Below are 21,162 nucleotides of genomic sequence, written 5' to 3'. Positions count from 1 at the left end.
TTAAAAACTTTCATTAGCTGAGGCAAATTAGGCCATTTCTACTGACCTATTGAAAAAGAGACCCATTCCCCCCCCCCCCCCCGTGACAATGGCAGAAATAGCCTTTTCTCTGATATCGCAGGGAACTGAAAACAGAATGAATACCCTCGTCTATTTAAATACCAAATTCCATCACGTTACTATGACTGAAAACACCAAACGAATGCGCCATCTGTAAAACGGAGAGATAACATACCCTATAGTGCCATTAGAAGCCCTGAACGCCGCAAAACTAAAACTCTCACATAGAGCTTAACACCGTCATCTGCAATGAAGAATTAATACTAAACGCAAATTTTCCATTACTAGTTTGATAGTCGTTAAATAAACATATGATTAGTAGGTAAAGGTAGCTACCATTCTTTACAAAACTCCTGGATATATAAGAAAGAAGCCAAGCCAACAGCAAGCAAGAATAAGAGGGGAATGTGCTAAATACAGAAATACATGTGGAGCTGAGTGGCAATGAGAAATGAGTAGAGGTTGCATAAAGGGGAGCGTCGGAGCCGGCAGGCATGCCTCTGTGGCATACCTGCTGCGCCCTAAACTCTCAGCACGGATTAGCCAACTCCACCCTAAGAGGGGAAAGCCGGAACGCTGCAGGGCACCAGCTCGGATTGTTTTTTAAACTTTTCAGTCAGGCAGCTAAAGAAGTGTCCAAGCTGCACGTGTCTGGAAGGAGTGTAGACAATAGAATGGGAAAGAATGACCGAAGTAGGAATTTTTAAATGAGGTTCGGCTAGATTTTAAAAATGAAGGGGAGGCTATATTTCTTTTCTCCTTGGGTTGCTCCCTCCCCCCTCCAGGCCAAACCCTGTGTTCCAGGGGCTCTGGGTTTTCCTACACAGGCCCCAGGGCACAAGGCTAGAAAGGAAGGGAGTTTAGGATCCAAGAGCCTCTTCCACCCCTAATTCTGCAGGGCAGCTCCTCTTTTATCTGTTTATATACAGTTTGGTGTAAGATCTCATTTGACAAATCCATTGCTTTAAAGTTTAAAAAATGCGATGCTAGCTCTCTTTTTAATTTTTTTTTTACAATTTATTGAATTTCTTGGGGTGACACCGGTTAATAAAATTGTACAGGTTTCAGGGATACAGTTCTGCAATACATCATCTGTATATTGTATTGTGTGCGATTCCAGCTCTCTTAAAATCCATTCTAAAAAATGATATTTTCTATAGATTTAGCAGTGCTGTTTCTATATCACATTAGTAGTACCCCCTGATCCCTCTATACAAAAGGAGGGGAATATAAAAGTGTTTTTGCTTTTTAAAGTGTTTCAATGCCAGAAAGCTAATATATGAGGAACTTATTAGAAAGGCAGAAGGATCCAAGTTTCAAAGTTAATATTTCTCACATGGACATATATATCATAACCTTGGTCCAGATATGCTTAAAGCTATTTCCAATAAACTCTAAGACTTTATGAGCCTTGGTTTCCTCATCTCAAAAATTGGAATAATGCCTATTTGGGGATGGTTTTGGAGAAGACACTGAATTATACAAAAAGGTCCTAGTGAAAAGGCCTGGTCCATGGCCTCAAAATTGTTATTTACTGTCATGAAATCCAACCACACTGAAAGCTCTCAACTTTACACTTCTGTGAATGTCTTTATACTTTTCATATCTTAAAAGAACACATCTAAATCGTGAACTGCAAAACGGTGCAAAACATGAATAGCACAGAAGAGCCATTAGCATAAAGTATCCTAATATTCCCAATTGTTGACCAATTCTGACCAACAGTTCTTGCTCTTAAAATTTACTTTGATTTTTGCATCAGTTTCTTGGTTCGGACCTTCTTTTGGCCATTGGCCTTATTTGAACTTTCCTGCCTGGGTCCTATATTTCCTATAACAATACTTCCATACCCCCAGTTCTGCAAATCTGACCTTATTACCTCTTAAATTTTACTGAGTTCTTGCAGCAATTGAAAACTTAAAGCAAGCAATGTCTGACTAGGGTACTCTATTTCATTTACTAAAGTCTCTCACTTCTGGCAGCAATTAAATTGTCATATATGGTGGTTCTCATTCTGGTTCTCATTCTTGGGTGGTTTTTTTTTTAATATTTTTACATTTGGCTATCTCTTCATGAACATCCTGTTATCCTAATTAATGATTGCTTTAAAGTAATAATTAACATTTGATAAAATAACCCCCTACCATGTGCTTCTTAAGGAACATCTTACATGTTCTTGGCAGTTAGCTCTTCTACATAAACTTGAGAGCCAGCTTGGCAAATTTCTTGAAAATAACAGAGCAAGAGTAGTAAAAAAGCTACCTGGGCCCAGTATTCCGTATGTAGGAACTTTCTAAAATAACAGATTGAATTTAATGAACAAAATAAACTGACAAACAAAATAGAGCCAGAGACATGGAAGCACTTCTCAGAGGGAAGGGGTGGGGGGTGGCGGGAAGAGATTAACCAAATAATTTATATGCATAACCTATGAACACAGACAATAGTTCGGTGAAGGCCTGGGGGGGGGGTGGAGAGGAGGGGGTCAGTGGGGGAGGGGCATCTGTAATACTTTCAATAATCAGGATAAATTTAAAAAAATAAAAAAGCAAAACAGCACATTGAATTTACTGGTTTTGAAATTATTCAGATAGAATATTCTTAGGTTTGTTTGATGGCCTTATGAAATGAGTTTGGAAGTGTTCCTTTTCTGTTGAATTTTTGGAAGTGTTTGGGAAGTACTGGTGTTAACTTTTACTTAAATATTTGGTGAAATTCACCAAAGACACCATCTAATCCTGGGCTTTTCTTTTTGGGGAGGTTTTTGATTATTGATTTTGTATTCTTACTAGTTATAGATCTGTTCAGATTTTTTATTTCTTCAGGATTCAGTCTTGGTAGGCTGTGTGTTTCTAAGAATTTATCCATTTCTTCTAGGTTATCCAATTTATTGGCATAAAATTATTTATAGTAACGTCTTATAATCTTTTTTATTTTTTGCCATCAGTTGTAATGTTTTCTCTTTCATTTCTGATATTAGTTGTCTTTTCTGTTTTTATTTAGTTAATCTAGGTAAGGATTTACCAGTTCTGTTGACCTTTTCAAAAAACCAACTCTTAGTTTAGTTGATATATTTATGTTGTTTTTCTATTCTGTTCCATTAAAATTTCCCCTAATCTTTATAATTTCCTTCCATTTGCTAGCTTTTGGTTTTATTTGTTCTTTTTTTTCTAGTTCCTTGAAGTATATAACTTAGGTTTTCAATTTGAGCTCTTTTTTTAAAATGTACACATTTTTAGCTATAAACTTTCCTTCTTGGTACTGCTCTCCTTGCACCCCATATGTTTTGGTAGGTTGTGTTTTTGTTTTCATTTGTCTCAAGATAGTTTCTAACTTCTGCTGTGACCCCCCCTTTGACTCACTGATTGTGTATGAGTGTGCTGTTTAATTTCCACACACATGTGGATTTTTCAGATTTCCTTTTGCGATTACTTTCTAGTTGCATTCAATTCTGATCCGAAAAGACCTGTTGCATAATGTCAGTCTTTTTAAATGTGCTGAGCCCTCTTTTGTTGTCCGACATGTGGTCTATCCTGTGGACTGCCCCATGTGCTCTGAAGAATGTATATTCTTCTGCTGTTGGGGGGGGAATTCTGTACACGTCTCACGTCCAATTAGTCTACAGTGTCGTTCATGTCTTCAGTTACTAACGGCTCTTCTGTCTGGTTTTCCCAATCATTACCTAAAGTGGAGTATGAGGTCTCCTACTATTATTGTATTGTTCTCGATTTTTTCTCTTCAATTCTGTCAAATTTTGCCTCATATATTTAGGAACTCGTGTTTGCTGTATCCTATTTATAACTGTTAAACGTTCTTGGTGAATTGATCTTTTTATCGTTATATAATGTCCTTCTTTGTCTCTTGTAATAGTTCTTGTCCGAAAGCCTATTTTGTCTGATAAAAGTATACTCACCCCTGCTCTTGCCTGGTCACTATTTGCATGGAATATTTTTTCCATCCTTTCACTTCCAGCCTATGTGTTTGATCTGCAATTTTCCTTTCTTGTAATGTTTTGATATGTTTTGGTATCCAAGTTATGCTCACTTGAAATTTTTCTATTTTTTAGAAGAATTTGGCGTTATTGGCACTAAATCTTTGATAAAATTCACGGCAAAGATATCGGGGCATGAAGTTTTCTTTGTGGGAATAACTGCAAATTATAGATTTTAAACTCTAATTGTCTTCTTGCTTTACTTTCTTTCTGTGTAAAATTTGTGTATTCTTGTTACTCTTGAAGGGTAATTTTGTCTCCTCTGCTGTTCTAGAATGTTCTCATCACTGGCTTTCAGTAGTTTTACATGATGAGAAAGGTGTGAATTTTTATACTTATTTTTTGGAATTGCCAGAGCTTGTGGCTTGATGTGTTTTATGACCTTCTATTTCCGATCTATTTCCTTCTGAAATATCATTTTTCCCCCATTTTCACTTTATGGGACTCCAATTACAAGTATATCTAACTTCCATTGTATTCCCATAGGACCACTATTTAGTTTCCCGCATTTTCATTTCTTTTTATCAACATGCTTCATTCTGAATATTCTACTATGATCTCTTCAGCTCTATCTGCTGTTAACCACATATATTACTTTTTAAAATGATCAATTATTGATTTTTTAGTTCAAGAACTTTTATCTTACCCATTTTATAATTTTCTTTTTTTCTGAAGTTATTATTCTCATTTTTATTTTCATAACATATTGAGCATGGTCATTAAAAAAACATAACTTACACAATGTTATATGTCAACTACAACTCAAGAACGCTGGGGAAAATACATAAAATAAATGTGTATCTATTAATTATACTATCTATATTTCCCTGTGAATCCATTACTATTTTTCTATTATGTCTTCTGATTTTAATCATATCTTTTTCCTCAAGAGAGAACTTACATTTGTTTCCTTCAGGCAGGTAGAGCACTTTTTATGGTACGTAGCCCGTGTGTTACTAGCAACACCAAGCTTATAGAAATTCATAGGGAAACTAAATCTTTTTTTCTTTAATCCTCACTTGAGGATATTTTTTCCCATTGCTTTTCAGAGAGAGTGGAAGGGAGTGGGGGGGGGGAGGGGAAGCATCAATGTGAGAGTGACACATCGATTGGTCGCCTTAGCACGATCCCCAACCAAAGCAGGGATGGAGTACATGCCCTTGGCTGGACTCGAACCCAGGACCCTTCAGTTCGCAATCCAACGCTCTAACCACTGAGCAAAACCGGCCAGGGCGGAAAACTAAGTCTTAATTTTTGTTTCCCCAGGCCTGCAAGTCTATCAGAAGTATTGCCCATCTTCTTAGCCTCACCACTGATTCTTTTCAAATGTCCCTGCGGGGGGAGGGGATCCCCAAATGCTCAACTCGCTTTCCTCAGTTTCCCTTATTTTGTGTATTCCATGTTACTTCTCACAGCTTGCAAGCCTATATATACGTTTTTTAAAATTGTAAAAATGTTTGTTATTCTTTGTGAAAGAGTTAGGCCAAATAAACTACCATTACCAGAAACAGAACTTTTGGGGCTTTTTAATACATGCTTCATAATATTTGACTTCTCTAAAGTTCTGAGGTTATTCTCATTATAACATAGGGCTAATAATTCTGTTTATTGTATTGTTGGTCTCATTTTTCTCTTGTTTCTTTCGACTCATGTTCACTGTGATTATTTTCTTTGTATATTTTGTAGAGTTTTTTTTAAAAAGATGACTTCATATGCCTTGAAGCTTTATAAGTAGAAATTATTTGAGGGCTTGTTTGAAAGTGAGATTCTCTTTAGATTATTTTCATTTTCTTCTGGCATATTTGAGGCCCTCTCTTCTTTTACTAACACTCTGCTCAAGATTCTCCATCCTTCGACGTAGCCTCATCCCAAAGTCATAGACTTTGCATTTTCTAACAGAAGGACTGCAGTTCCAGGTTTCAAAAAAACCTATTCCTGTTATCTATTTCTGCACAGTACGTGACCCCATGTTAAATGTTAAAACAACATTTATCTTACACTCAAATCTGCAGTTTTGGCAAGAAATCAAATAGCAAGACTGAAGCTGCCAAGAAAAGGAATGGAAAGTAACTAATGCAATAGTCCCTCCTATTGGGGGAAACGCTCTAAGAACGCCCAGTGGAAGTCTGAGATTAATGATAGTACCAAACCTCATCGGCTATGGTTTTTGCTCCTCTACATACATACAAACGATAAAGTTTAATCCTTAAATTAGGAACAGTAAGAGATGAACAACATAACTAATAGTGAAATTATAACGATGCACTGTAATAAAAGTTATGTGACTGTGGTCTCTCTCAAAGTATCTTACTGTGCTCTACGCCCCTTCTCGTGATGCTCTGAGGCGATAAAATGCTTTATTAAGTTGAGAACATTCACTTTTTCACTTAAAGGCAGCACTTTACAGTTTCTCTTTGACACATCCGAATTACCAGCATCACTACTCTTGCTCTTTGGGGCCATTATTAAGTAAAATAAGGGTTTCTTGAACATGAACCTTGTGATACCATGACAGTCAATGGGACAACTGAGATGGCTACTAAGTGGCCAAGAGGCAGGGAGCAGAACCGGTGTGGACACAATGGGGTGCTTCACATCCTGCATGGAAAGAGCAGCATGGTGCAAGCTTTCACCACACTACTAAGACAACTCGTAATTGAAAGCTTAGGAATTGCTTATCTGTGGAATTTTCCATTTAATATTTTCAGCCCATGGTTGAGCCCAGGTAACTGAAATCACAGAAAGTGAAACTAGGGTTAAGGAGGGGCTATGGTATTTGGTATTGTGTGCTTAGGTTTTTTTGCTTCGCATGTTCTTTTCAAGCCTCATCCATGTTGCAGCATGTATCAATACTTTATTACTTTTTATGATTGAATAATTTCCCAATATATGGATACATGACATTTTCTTAGTTAATGAAACTCTGGGTTATTTGCAGTTTTTAGCGATGATGAATAATTTTGCTATGAACATTCACATACAAGTTTTTGTGTGGACATCTATTTTTATTTCTTTTGGGAATATATGTAGGAGTAGAATCACCGGGTAATCTATGTTTAACCTTTGAGCAACCTCTAGACTCTTTTCCACACCAGCTTTATCACTTTACATTCCCACCAGCTGTGCGTGATGGTCCAATTTTTCCACATTCTCACCAACATGCCCTTAGCTATTCGTGGTTGTTGTTTTTTTAATTATGGCCATTCTAAAGGGTGTGAAGCAGTATTTCACTGTCATTTTGATTTCTTTGTCCCTGATGGGTAATGATTTTGAGTGCCTTTTCATAGGTTTATTGGCTATTTGCTTATATTCCTCGGAGAAATGCCTATTCAGATCCTTCACTGACTTTTAGACTAGTTGATTTGTTCTGTTTTGTCTTAAATTGTAGAGTTATGAATTCTGAAGGTATTCTGGAAACCAGTTCCTTAACAACTTTTCTACCTTTAATTTCAATTTTCATGACTAAGTGTATAAAATATATTCAATTCTTAAAACCTAATTTCAACCTCAAATTGGACTAAACTACCTCTTCCCAAATTATGCCATTCATTTAGAAACACGTTTAGCCTGGTAGCCCAGCCCCAATGTGAGGCTCTGTACAATAAGCTCTCACTTCACATCAATGTTAGGTTCTTCAAAACTGTGTATTTCGTCAAACAGTGTATAATGAAATCAAGTTTACCATAGGATACTTCATATAAAAAAGAGTTAAGTTCTTTCGCGATGTATCTGGTCACAAAAACATCACAAATTTCTAAATAAAGACACAAAACACTTCTAATATTAAACATTGAAATAAATGTGAGATATACATACATTAATAAAAGATTAATAAAAACAAGGAAAACAATTATTTTCCAACCGAAAGTCATGGGTGCCTGGAGCTTATTCCAGCAGCTCAGGGCACAAGGTGAGCACCCACCCTGGACAGGACGTCCTTCCATCACAGGGCCACTCACACCCAAACCCACGCTCACTCACACTGGGCCAATGTAGACACGACAATGAACCTAGCATGCAAATCTTTGGGATATGTGACAAACAGGAATCCCTGGAGAAAACCTATGTAGACGTGGGAAGAACATATAAATTCCACACTGACAGCGGCCCCAATCGGGAATTGATTATTTTTTTTTATCAGCGTTGTAACAAAAGGACGTTGAGCCAAAGGACATTATTTGAGGATCTGCTGTACAGAGAAGTCCTGTGATACAGCAGTTCAGCATAATTCCTTGCTGACCAATCAAGTTCTGTCAGAGGCAATGTCTTTAGTTTCATTATTGAAGATAAATGGCTTAAACTGCAATTCACAGGTAGGAGCACACATTGAAACTCATTCAACAAAAAAATGTAATTAATTAAATGAACAAATGAAAATCAGATATTGATGAGAGGATGAGAGTATAAGTAAGATCAATGAAAGAGTAAGATGCCACAACAATACTGAATTTAAGAAAAAAATAGAAATGGAAGGCTAAGCATGCTCAAAAGAAAATTTTAAGTGATGAAAGTGTTTTTTAATATTTAGCAACAATTATACCAAATATTCAGACAATGGTGTATACAAGCTATTTTGCACTGCATCTGTAGTCATGTGGAGTGTTAAGAAGAACATAAATGATTCATACCTGTATGGCCGCCCTAATTTAAGAATATTTCTTAAAGATAACCAATATTTCAATTAGGGAGTTTCACTCCCGAAGTGTATGTTAATCACAAGATAACTCTGTTCATATGTGGGTGTTTGTACTGCCAACAAGTATGAATTCACCCAGTAGCAGCTGTGATCAATTATTTCCTAAAAATCCTGATGACCCAATGGTCCAAACCAAACTACAGAGAATGATTTGTATAATTTAGTCAATTATCTGTGACTTGGGATAGGGAAATTACAGAAACTTCAGCCCAAATAAGAAGCTATTTATCCCTGTTTAGTATTACCTTTAAAAGTCATAAAAATTATATATATATTGAGGCATAATGCTGTCAACGTAAGAAACATTCAAACTTGTGAAGAATTTTTGTGAGTTTATTTGAACCTAACTGTCAACACGTGTCAGGAAGCAAAGTCTCAATGGATTGAGATAATGCTCTGGAGAATGGCAGTTTTGCACTTTATTTTATACATTACAATCAAAAGAGATGACTCAAGTGGGTTACATGAAATCCAAGGGTGACAGATTAGGGACAAGGGAGAAAGCAAAACGGGGAAACCTCTTAGATTGGATGAAAAGTAAAATGATTGACACATACATCTTTTAAATAGGGGGGTACAGGATACTGAGCAATCAACAATTAACATAATAAAACAATGAGAAGATTTATGGTCTCCACCCTGGTGCACTGGTTGTGCCCTGTGGGGTCTGGAAAAGGGGGGTTACCCTGATATTCCAAAGAAATGTTAATGTAGATGCAAAGACAACAGACAGGCTCAGTTAAGGTAAAGATTGACCTCTGTCAGGAAAGATACCAGCCTAGGACATGACTACCCACCATAAACCACTTTTAGTTAAAAAGGTTTTAATTTTAGACTGTTAGGGCAGAGTTGTTAATCATGCTCTGTTGACCGTGATTGTTAGCTATACTTATAAGAAATATTAATCATGTTCTGTTAACTGTGATTGTTCTGTTTGAATTAGAATAGCACTTTCTAACCTGGCTGGGAGTTGTACATCCCAGGACATGGGAATTATCCTTGGAATGTGGTCCATTCTCCTTCTCCGGAAACTGCCCATCATCATGGAAGAATTAACAGCCTTGTTCCTGAAACAAGGGAATCCCAGAGGCGCCCACCTTTTGCAACCCCCAGACCGCCTTGCCTACTTCCTCATGCCTGTAATTTCTACTTTCCCATGTAATCATTGTCTTTCTACCCAATATAAGCAGCTGCCTTATGGGGGGGAGGGGGCGGCAGAACAGATTTTTGTGGATGATCATTACTGCTCTCCCAATTTGCTGGCAATATTGGAATAAACGCTCATATACGATTCAACCTTGTCTCTGCTTAATTGGCTCAAGTGGTGACAGCCAGCCCAGACACATTGTTGTCCGGTTTCAAGACAATCCTTTGTGGTTATATTAGGTCTTTGAGTTTGCAAGTCCAACACGAAGGACTGCCCTGAGCTTGTCAGGTTAGCATGTGGTCCCTTAGCATGTGGTCCCTTTTCATCCACAGTGCATAGCCAATACATCTTAACAGGCTCAATATCACACCCTGGGTAAATCAGAAATTGCTTGGCAACTGAATTTCTAAATATTCACTTGAAAAGTGTGTAAGTATAACCCAAGTATCTCAAACCACACCAAGCCATGTACATGTATAATACGGGAGATATTAATATGATGCATTACAATTCACTCTTTCTTCCTGTTACTTTCCTATGGAGGCTACACAGACCTCTCAGAAGTCTTACCCAGTTTTGGGGTCCCTAGTCATGTCTCAAGTGGTTCATGTGATCTGGACTGTTTTGTTGATGGTCACTATAAAAGAGCCACTTGAAGATAGTGATTCACCATTGCTAGTATATAGAAGTCGACATAATCCAGAATAGTTACACAATAACTGAGATTGGTCATTATTGTTTCCTTCTTCTTGCTTGACCTCAAGTTCCCCTTTGTACATTGAAACACAAGTTTTCCCTGTTCTTTTTTAGCCTGGAGCTCTATAGTACACAAATCAACAAATCCACAAATCTTCTTCTGGTGATGCTCAATCCACCTACTCTTCCGACCTATCTGGGCATGGCTCAAAATTTCCATTCAGGATTCAGAGCAGCCACTCCTATATTAATATAAATTTGAACTAAAATAACCTTAGGCATAAAATCTCAATTTGTGCATTTACAAATAAGGGTTCTCAAATATGCATATACTTCCTTTCTATCTATGAACAGAAAAGACTGAGACACAAACAGAGGAAAGGATTAAGGGAAGGAGGAAGTGGGGAAAGAAAGATTAAGAGAACAAAAGCATTCTCAAAAATCATCATACTGAACTCAGTACTTCAGTGTCATTAAATAGAGAAGAAATTTTATAAAAGTAGTTTTTAAGAAAGATGTCAACTCGGAAACCTTGAGCCACTTATTAGTTTTTAGAGGGAAACTTTTGAACCAAATATAGGCAAGTAAACATTATTTTGTATTCCTTTCAGCACACTGATGATATTTTGCAGTGTGATGGATTGGAGTTGTTTCAGATATTCTACAATTTCAGTGATTTTTCACCCACTGAGACTCTATTCAGATAAAAGGATCAATCTAAATTCTGATGGTTAAGAATTGCGCGTGCCACTTTTCAATCATATTTCAAGAAATCAACTGAGTATACCAAATAATGCAAAACATTTTCCCCCCTATCTCAACCATTTGAATCAGTGGAGCTGTCATATTATATTCTGAATTTTAGTGTTTGAAACAACCATAAAGAAACATTTTCATATTTTTCCATCCCTTAAGGATTATAGAATCTAAAGTATTCCAACTGCTTTTGTTAAATTTTTTCTATATGATCAGAAAGATCTGAATAAAATAAAGATGCTTCTTAATTTTACCCATTAGTTATAATGGCTTATACCACACATCTTCAACACTCTAGTTCTATTCAGTCCATTGTGTTGAGAATAGGAAGAGAAATAGGTGTTTCAAAATGAATGGGTTTTATAAAGCCTTGTGAAAGATGGTTCACAAAAATACCAGAGACAACCTCTCCTATCCCTCATGCCCTTTGGCAATAGGACCTTTCCCCTCCTCCCATTAAGAAGCAGGGCCTATTTGCTCTTCCCTTGAATCTGTGCAGGCCATATGACTTTTTTTGACAAACAGAATGTGGCAAAGGGACATTGTGCAAACTTGAGACTTGGCCTTAAGAGATCCTGCCCCTTCAATTTTTACCCTCTTATGTTCTGAAAAGCCATGGCTACCCTGCTGGAGAGGAATGTGAGCTAGAGGTCTTTTTATGATGCACCAATCATTAGACAGTAGTGAACTCCTTTTAATTCATCCAGCCCCAGTTCAGTCTCTGGATAACTGCAACCGCACGAGTGGTCTCAGCCGACATATAGAAGTAGAATTAGCCAAACTAGCCCTGCTAACTTACAGAAGTGTGAATAATAAATCCTTGTTAAATTTTGGGGGGGAGGGGTGTACTTTGATATACAGGGAAAGATAATGGATACAAGCCTCAAATGTCACTATCTCCTTCCATCTAGTTATAATGAAAATGATATTTCTTTTCCTGTCTAAGACTGAATTTCCATCTTTGCTAGGTCTCTTGCACTTTCAAGGGACCTTTCTTATGTCAATTATGCCTTTTTTGTCATGTATATCAGGCATCTTCTAAGTCTCTATTTGTTCTTTCATATTCACATTTAAATATACTTTGCTCTGTCTTATCTTAAAATATTTTTTTCCTGCCTATCATCATCTCTAGTTAGTAGCAAATCTCTTCTCTTCTCTTTACAACCCAACAACTTTAAAGAGTGTTCGCATTCAGTGATTTTACTCTCACTTCATCTTTTCATCTCACTGAAACCTGACTTTTAGAGCACCATTGAAACTGGTTTCACCAAGGATCTTGCTATTCCCTAAATCCTACAGAAATTTCTTGGGATTTTTCTGATTGAACAACCCTGCATTCCCTGATATTATGGGCCATTCCCTCAACCTTTAAACACTCTCTCCCTCGACTTTATAACATTTTATATTCCTCATGTTACTCTAATAACTATCATGTCTCTCTCTTGGTGTCCTTTGATAATTCCTTTTATTCTGTTCACTCTGGTTTTAATTCACTGGATCAGGCAATTATGGCCTACAGGCCAAATCCTGACCACATGTTTTTGTAATTAAGTTTTATAAGTGCATAGACTCACTCATTCAATCATATATCGTTTAAAGCCTTGACCAATGGATGACAAGCGATTGAGTTACATACTTACGACACAGATCATGTGGTCCACAAAGTCTAAAATGTTTTCTATGTAGCCCTTTACAGAAAGTTTGCCAACCCCTGATATGTGTTCTAATCTATTTTCACTATATAACTTTCCTAAATGAGCTCCCCTTTTCGGGACAGCTCCTAAAAATCTTGTCCCTAACCCGGGTAATAGATTCAGGTCTTGTGTTAGATATTCTCCCTTACTTCTCTATGTCCTTTATCCATTTTTTTCTACTTCACTCCAGGACTGGAGAAGCTAAGCTCTATGGCCTGGTGTCCCTTGCCCTTTGTTTTAATTAAGTTATTTCAAGTGGAGGCACTAGTAGGAAATGGGAGGGGAGAGGAGAGAAAGGTCAGGCATGTACTCCACTGGCTCACTCACTGACAGCACATGGTTTTGCAGTGGGGCTTTTTTAAATCCTCACCAGAGGACATGATTAGAGAGAGGAAAGGAGGGGGAGAGAGAGAGAGATGAGAGAAACATTGATCCAGGTGTGTGCCCTGACTGGGAATTCAACAGGCAAGTTTTCAGTGCCCAGGGCAACACTCAACCAACTGAGCTATTCCGGCCTGGCGGTTTTGCAGTGGGGTTTTGTTTTATGGCAGGCTATGTCTCTTGTCCTGTGACACTCTTCTATAGCTATAGGTCTTCTGAATCCTGACAACTGCTCATTCCCCTTTCTCACTTAGGCCTAAGCAACGGCTCCCTGCTGTTTCTAGTCTCAAGTGCTTCACCAACCTTTTCGGTTTCCTTACATCCTACCTACATTTTATAACCACCTTTCCATAAAATTTCCATAATCATACATTTTACCTATACCTTTTAGTTTTCCAGGATTCTGATATAAGCAACTGCTTACTGGACATAAAAACATAGATATCTCAGAGTCAATTCAGCCTAAGATGTCCAAAACTAAAGTCACCTTCACTGCCCCAAACTATCTGCTGATGATAGATCTTCTGTACTTTTGATCCTAAGAAATGAAATCAACCTCCTTCCAGTTGCCAGTGCCACGACCTGAGCATTTGTCTTGACCCCTTTCCAATCTCTCACAACCCAACCATAACCAAGCTCTATTGTTCTTACTAAGCTCATGTCAAGGCCATTAACATTTCTTGCCTAAGGACCTTGCAACTCCTGATCGCTCTTCGTGATCACTATTCGTGCCTCCAGTTTCCCATCTCAACATCTTATTTTTCATAATGGAACCAGATCCGGCTTTCTAAATGGAAAATCTGATCAAGTCAGTCTCTTTTTTAAAAATCTTTAAGTACAGATCTAAAATAAAGGCTAAATACTCTAAAGTGGCACACCTGATCCTCCAGGACCTGAACTTGTTTAGCCTCCCAGTCTCATCTCTTTGCACTTCCCCCACTATAATCCACACTCTGAGCCATACTCAAATTCCTTCTAGTTCTTTAGAGGTGCCATGTTTTATCCTGCTTCTGTGCCATTACAGCTGTTATTCCTCACACCTCGAACACTGCATCTCTCAACTTCACTTGCATAATTTCTAGATATCTTTCATATCCCATCTTAGATTTCACTACTCCCAGGAAGTCTTCCTTTACTTGCTCAGACTCAGTTTCTCACCTCTTTTACATCAGCGCTACATAATACTTCCACTGTAGCAGTAATTACATTATTTTATATTGTGTTTTACAATCTTCTAACAGGCTATAAAAGAGAAGGCAGGAACCGAACCCCATCAAAGTTACCTACCATTATATCAAAAGCATGTATCACATGCCCATACTTACCATAGTAATACCTATTCAAAGTTATTTAATCGAGTTAATTTGATGGTAAAATGCTTTACTCATTTGAATTGTAACTGACACTTCAAGATTAGATTCAGTTGCATGGCACATATTTCACAGCAACTAATACATGAATGACTTTTGCAAAGGTCCTACTTTCAACATACTTGGTAGAATACAGTTTTCTAAGGTAGGTAAGGTAGGTCTTTGTGACCCTAGGCAATCTCATAATGGTCAAAAGGGCAGGATAAGTTCTGGTGGTGTGGCCCAGTGGTTGAGCATTGACTCGTGATCCAGACGGTAATGGTTCGATTCCCACGCAGGGAATCGAGCCTGGGTTGCAGGCTCGATCCCCAGTAGGGGGCGTGTGGGAGGCAGCCAGTCGATGATTCTCTCTCATCATTGATGTTTCTATCTCTCTCTCCCTCTCCCTTCCTCTCTGTGAAATCAATAAAAACATATATTTTTTTAAAATGAGAGGATGAATAGGAAGTGTTCTGGTAACTAATAGGTATCACATAGGAAACTAAATTATGACTTTTGGAATTTAAACTGCTTAAACATCCTAAATGAATGAGCAACTATCCATTTGTGTGTTCCTTCCACCATGAAGCTTCCAAAATGAAAGCTCCTGTACTCAGAATGTCTAAACAATACCAGATTAAGATTTTCACTGGAGCTAACAAGACATATGCAAACTACAAATGTTAAATCTAGAACCTCATCTACAACATGAAGAAAAAATCATTATGCATTTGAGAAAAATAAGGTGCATAAAAGAAAGGTGCGAAACTAAACAAAATGAATAAACTCATAATGAATGAACAAGTTAAAATAGAAAACAGAACATATTTAAAATAAGTATAATGCATATCTTCAGAGTAATGCCAGCAGATATCACATCCAAAAGAAAACATTATCATGATGAAATCATTAAATATAACTGAAATTTAAATCATGATTTCTAAGTTAAATTTTTTTAATTACAAGCTAAATTGTAAAAAGGATGACTTCTGGGAATCCAATTCAAGTGCTAGAAAGTATTTCAAAATTCAGGGGAAAAGAATGAAGGGATGAGAAATATTAGAAAAAAGTTAAGTAATGTTGAGGATAAAACTAGACACACCAGAACCCATCCAATGAAATTTCTGTACAGAGAAAACAACACAACAAAGGGAAAGAAATACTAAAAATATATAGATAAAAGTTTTATGATCTGATGGAAGAATTGTATATACACTCAGATTGGAAGAGGCCATTTAATTTTGAGCAATAAAAAGAACAAAAGATTCAATTCTAGACCTGCTTCTGAGGAAATTTCTGACACATCAAAATATTTATTACTACTCATTCTATCAAGATGTTCCAGGACAAATTCCAACTCTCCTTTCATATCCTTCCCACATGAACCTTCTGATAGGAAACCAGAGTATATTTACCACACAGTAACATTTGAATTCCAATTGATATAATATAAAGTGAGCTGCATTTTTATTTAGTAAAAATTTGAAGGTACTGGGGCCATAGTATGTTGCAACCCCCATTGCTTCTCTGATTTACTGCCCCACCTTTCCTCCTAGTGTCCTGATAAGTCATAGTAAAGGGTCTATTATTTCAGCTTGAAGGCATTTTTCCACCCTTTATTCTAACAAGCTCCTTCTACATTAGAAAATTGGGGGGGGGGGTAAATTCCCCCATTAAATTCTGTTAACAAGAAGTTGTTTTCTGAATCATCTTTAAAACCCCTAACCTATGTTCACCCTGCTTTCTGTATACTATAGGTTAGTCATAAGCCCACCCCTCCATCTTTGAAACAGAAGATAGAGTATAAGTTTTGGTTATTTCGCTTCTACAAGGCCTCCTCACAGCTGTAGCAATACTGGGAAGATTCTACCAGGCAGCAATCTCTATTCTAGCACTGAGTGACACGTGGTCCATCAGCTTAATGTCTACGACGTACTGTATATTTGAGTTTAGCTGAAGTCTGAGCGAGCTTCTCAGATATCACACCCCCCTTGTGTGTTCCTAAAAGGAGATTAATGGGCACCCCAGTTTCTTCTGAAAGATTATGAAATAAGAGAAAGGCAATGGTGCAAATCCTCAGGGATTATAGGCAAGCACTAACAATTCCACTCACAAAGTTTCTTCCGTTCAAGTGGCAATTCTATTTCAAAACTTAGTGAAATTTAGTTAATTCTCTCTTATTGCGTATTTTATTGTATGCCCTTCTACATTCTAGAGAGCTATATACTTTCCACAGAAAACAGCTCTCAAAATCTAACTCATGATCAGATTGAGTTCTACCACTGGAAGTATAGTGACTGGTAGAACGTAATAAGGAATACAGTACCAGGACGACACCATGGTGGATACCTTCTGGTCCCTGGTGAAATAAGCCTGTGCATATGTGGTGAAGTGAGCATTGTAACAAGTACATTAAGTTCTAGCGAGGCAAAGTCTGTGCCTTTAATTTCAGTTAATACAGCTCAGAAAAGTCTCCAGTCAATTAACCTGCATATCCTTTGCTGTCATCAATTCAAACCACTGGGCCCAGATTTGTTCTCAAGCATCCTCCCTCACCAAGTGACTACAGTCATCAGATAACATTTTCTAACACAGAGTAGTATGCTGGTGACAATATCCATAATTCCCATTATATTCTCACTAGGCACTGAAGTACTTAGCAGAACTCAGAGCAATGAATTCACATCTACTTAAGTTATGCAATAGGAGTTTCAAGACATTTAGAGACATCCCTGACTCTTTAGCAAAGAGTTATTGGCTCTTTCCCTCTTCATAGCCTCTCAGCTGAGAACTAGCCCGATGTTTACTTCATCGCCCTTCCAATCTGACTGAAGGAGTCATTTCCTCAGTGGCATGTGTTTTACGGTTACCATAGATGTTGCCACAGAAGAATGACACAAAACCTCATCTGTACCGCATTTTCCCCTTTAGTGTCCCAAATTGGAACTTCCTTTTTAGGAAATGTAATGTTTTTATCATTCTTTGTGTGTCGAGTAGGGAAATGCATCCACCTCTCTCTGTACTTGATCCGTAATGAACATGGAATTTTCATATAGTGTAGCCACCCATCGCTGCCACATGGTATTTTCTTTATTGCTGGTAATGTCTTATGTAAGTGGACAGTTGCCATTCTCAACTTCAAGAGGCACCCTCAAACTTGACAGTGACAGATCATTTTAGTTGAAAAATTCACATTCCTCAGTACAGAATTTTACTGTTAAATAATTTTGACTGGCAACTTATGTTACTTCTCTTTAACTTGACAAGATGCAGTCTGTGTGGATAATGAAGGCCTGAGCCTGGTGGGGAAAATCTGTGGCAGTGCTCTGTATCCAACACCTCTTACATGCCACCTCTGATTCTCTTGATCCCAGTCATCTCCATGGTCCTTGTCCACTTGGTTCAGCATCCCCCCGATACACACACCAGCCACTGCTGACGTTACCGACTTTGTGTGACTACATGCAGGCACAGGACATGAGCTCACTTCATTTTTTTTACACTGTGACACTAGCCTCCTACCTGGAACTTCCCTGTTGCCACTGAGGTACGAGACCAAATGTAAGCCAGAAGTGTTGGGAAGTTGAAACCCATGGAAAAATTAACTTTAACCAATGGGACTGGAAGCCAGTGATGATAATTTTCACCAATTTTCCCTCCAACCAACTTTCCTGACACTCAGTGGTTCTTTAAGGCTTTTCATAAGAAAGTCCATTCAGGCTGAGTAAGTTACACCTGATGCCAAGCAGAGGCCAGTTTGGTAATCCTGCCTCATACTGTCTCTTCCCCTGACTCAGCGTTCATTAACCTCACTCTTGCTTCCCTGGGATCACACTCCCCAATAAACCAGCAGCACCTAAGACTTTCCTCAGCCTTTGCTTTTTAGACAATCCAGACTGATAGTTGGACATATCCCATCTCTTTTGAACAAAATTTAGACTTGGATTGCTCACCAGATCAATGCCAGTAAGGATGCCAAATCTAATGATAGGTGAGGTGATGATAATCCATGTTATGCAGTGGCATTACAATTAAAAAAGCTTTTTTTACAAAAAACCTCTGGTTAATTGTGATGAAATGTAGGTTGACGGAGAGACTTTGAAAGATGTGGTTGCTAGAGCAGTTGAACTGTACAAGGCCAAAGATAATTTAGAATGATGGTAGAGTAGACTGGCTTCTGATAATAGCACTGAAAGCCTAGCAAAAGTGACATGAAAGTCTCAGAGAAGCCAACTGACAATGGATGGCATGCTCTAAAAGCCAGAGGGCCTCATTCCCAGTAGTTACAAGGCAGACAGGCCCAGATCTTGTTATAAACAAACTGTTACACACACATACACACTCAGTCATTTATAAGACATTATGGAAAATATGCTAAACACTGACTGGATATTTGATAGTTTTAAGAAATTCTTATTCCTTTTGTTATAAAATTACTTTGGTTATATTAAAAACAGTCTAAATCTATTTGAAATACATATTAAAATATTTACAAATAAAATACTGATGCCAGAAATTTGCTACAAAATGACTGGATGATGGAAATGAGCTCTAGCCAGTTTTGCTCAGTGGTTAGAGCGCTGGCCTGTGGACTGAAGGGTCCTGGGTTGGATTCTGGCCAAGGCCATGTACCTCCGTTGCAAACTCAATCCCCACCCCTGGTCACGATCCGTTCAGGAGGCAACCAATTGATGTTTCTTTCTCACATCGATGTATCTCTCTCTCTCCCTCTCTCTCTCCCCCTTACAATTTCTCTGAAACGCAATGGAAAAATATCCACCAGTGAGGATAATAAAAAAACATTGGATGGAGGGAGTGAGCGGGGGTATATTTAAAACAAGATTTGTTATCCAGTAATAATTATTGAAGCTGTGTAATGGGTGCTTGTGTCTTCATTTTACTATTATATCTACCTTCTAAATATTTGAAAATGTCCATAGTATATATTATTGCTTTTAAAAATCAAGGCTAGAATTTTATTGTAAGTGTAATAGAGCTACAAAAGAAATGGGGTATGTATGTGGCATTGACAGTACCTGTGACAAAGTTAGGACTCTGATGAGAAAAGAGCAGGGCCCTGAAATCTGGAAAGGAGACACACGGTGGATGAGCCTGAGAACATTACGCAGGCAAATTTGCCTAAATTCTCCAGGTTGACAGAGCAATACCCTCCACTTCTAGGTATATACCCAAAAGTATTGAAAGCAGAGACTCAAACAGATAGATATTTGTAGACTGATATTCATAGCAATATATACACAAGAGCCAAAAGGTGGAAACAACCCAAATATCTATTGACAGATGAATGGATAACTAAAATGTGGTAAATATAGACAGTGTGTGCAATCATATTGTATACATTGCTAATCTCTATGACTCTTCTCAATTTTTTTTGTCTTCTCACACTGGTTAGTCCCCCCATATGACACACACACACACACTCTAAACTGTTGAATTTATAAGTGGTAGGAGTGAACATCTTTATGTTGTTCCTGATTGCAGGGGTAGAAATCCAATATTTCACAAATAATAGGATTTTAGCTGTAGATTTTTTCATAGATACCCTTTATCAGGTCGAGGGAGTTCCCTAAAAGAACTTCTTAGTTTGCAGTATATTTTTACCTTGAATAGGTAATGGAATTTATCAAAGAATTTTTCAGTACATATTAAAATAAAACTATGAATGCCCGGCCAGTGTTGCTCAGTGGTTCAGCATGTACCCATGAACCAAGAGGTTACTGGTTCAATTCCCAGTCAGGGCACATGCCTGGGATGCGGGATCAAACCCCAGTAGGGGGCCTGCAGGAGGCAGCCGATCAATGACTCTCTCATCATTGATGTATCTATCTCCATCTCCCTCTCCCTTCCTCTCTCTCTAAAAATAAATAAAAAATAAATAAAACTATGATTTACAGCAATGGAGCTGGCAGGAATGCCTTGACATGCCTGAACCACTGCAACTTAGACTGGTAGAGTGGGAAATAAGAAACAAAAAATAAGGCAGGGAAAATAAAAACTAGGAAGGGTCAATCAAGAGGGTGGAAGAATTTGAAGGACAGGAGAATGACAAATTTTAAGTTAGGAAACTTGGAGGCAAAACGCAAAGTAGGTGTATAGATGTAATAATTTCTACAAATGAAGATTTAAAAATATGAAAAAAAAAAGAAACTAAGTCTGCTTGTAGGTAGAGTCATAGAATCCTAGAATTTGAAAGCACTTTGTCGTTTATCTAATTTATTGACCTATTATATGCTTGAAAGTTTCCCACAACATATCAGACCAGGGCACATTTATTAAACATGAACACCATTAGCTATGGAAATCCCCTTTTCATATTAAATATTCAGATTGCTTCTACTTAGTACGCATTATTTACTACTTGACACCAAGTA

Source organism: Miniopterus natalensis, chromosome X (genome assembly GCF_054644295.1).
Source record: "Miniopterus natalensis isolate mMinNat1 chromosome X, mMinNat1.hap1, whole genome shotgun sequence".
Classification (NCBI taxonomy): domain Eukaryota; kingdom Metazoa; phylum Chordata; class Mammalia; order Chiroptera; family Miniopteridae; genus Miniopterus; species Miniopterus natalensis.
The sequence above is the reverse complement of the archived record's forward strand: the minus strand, read 5'-3'. Positions refer to the sequence as shown.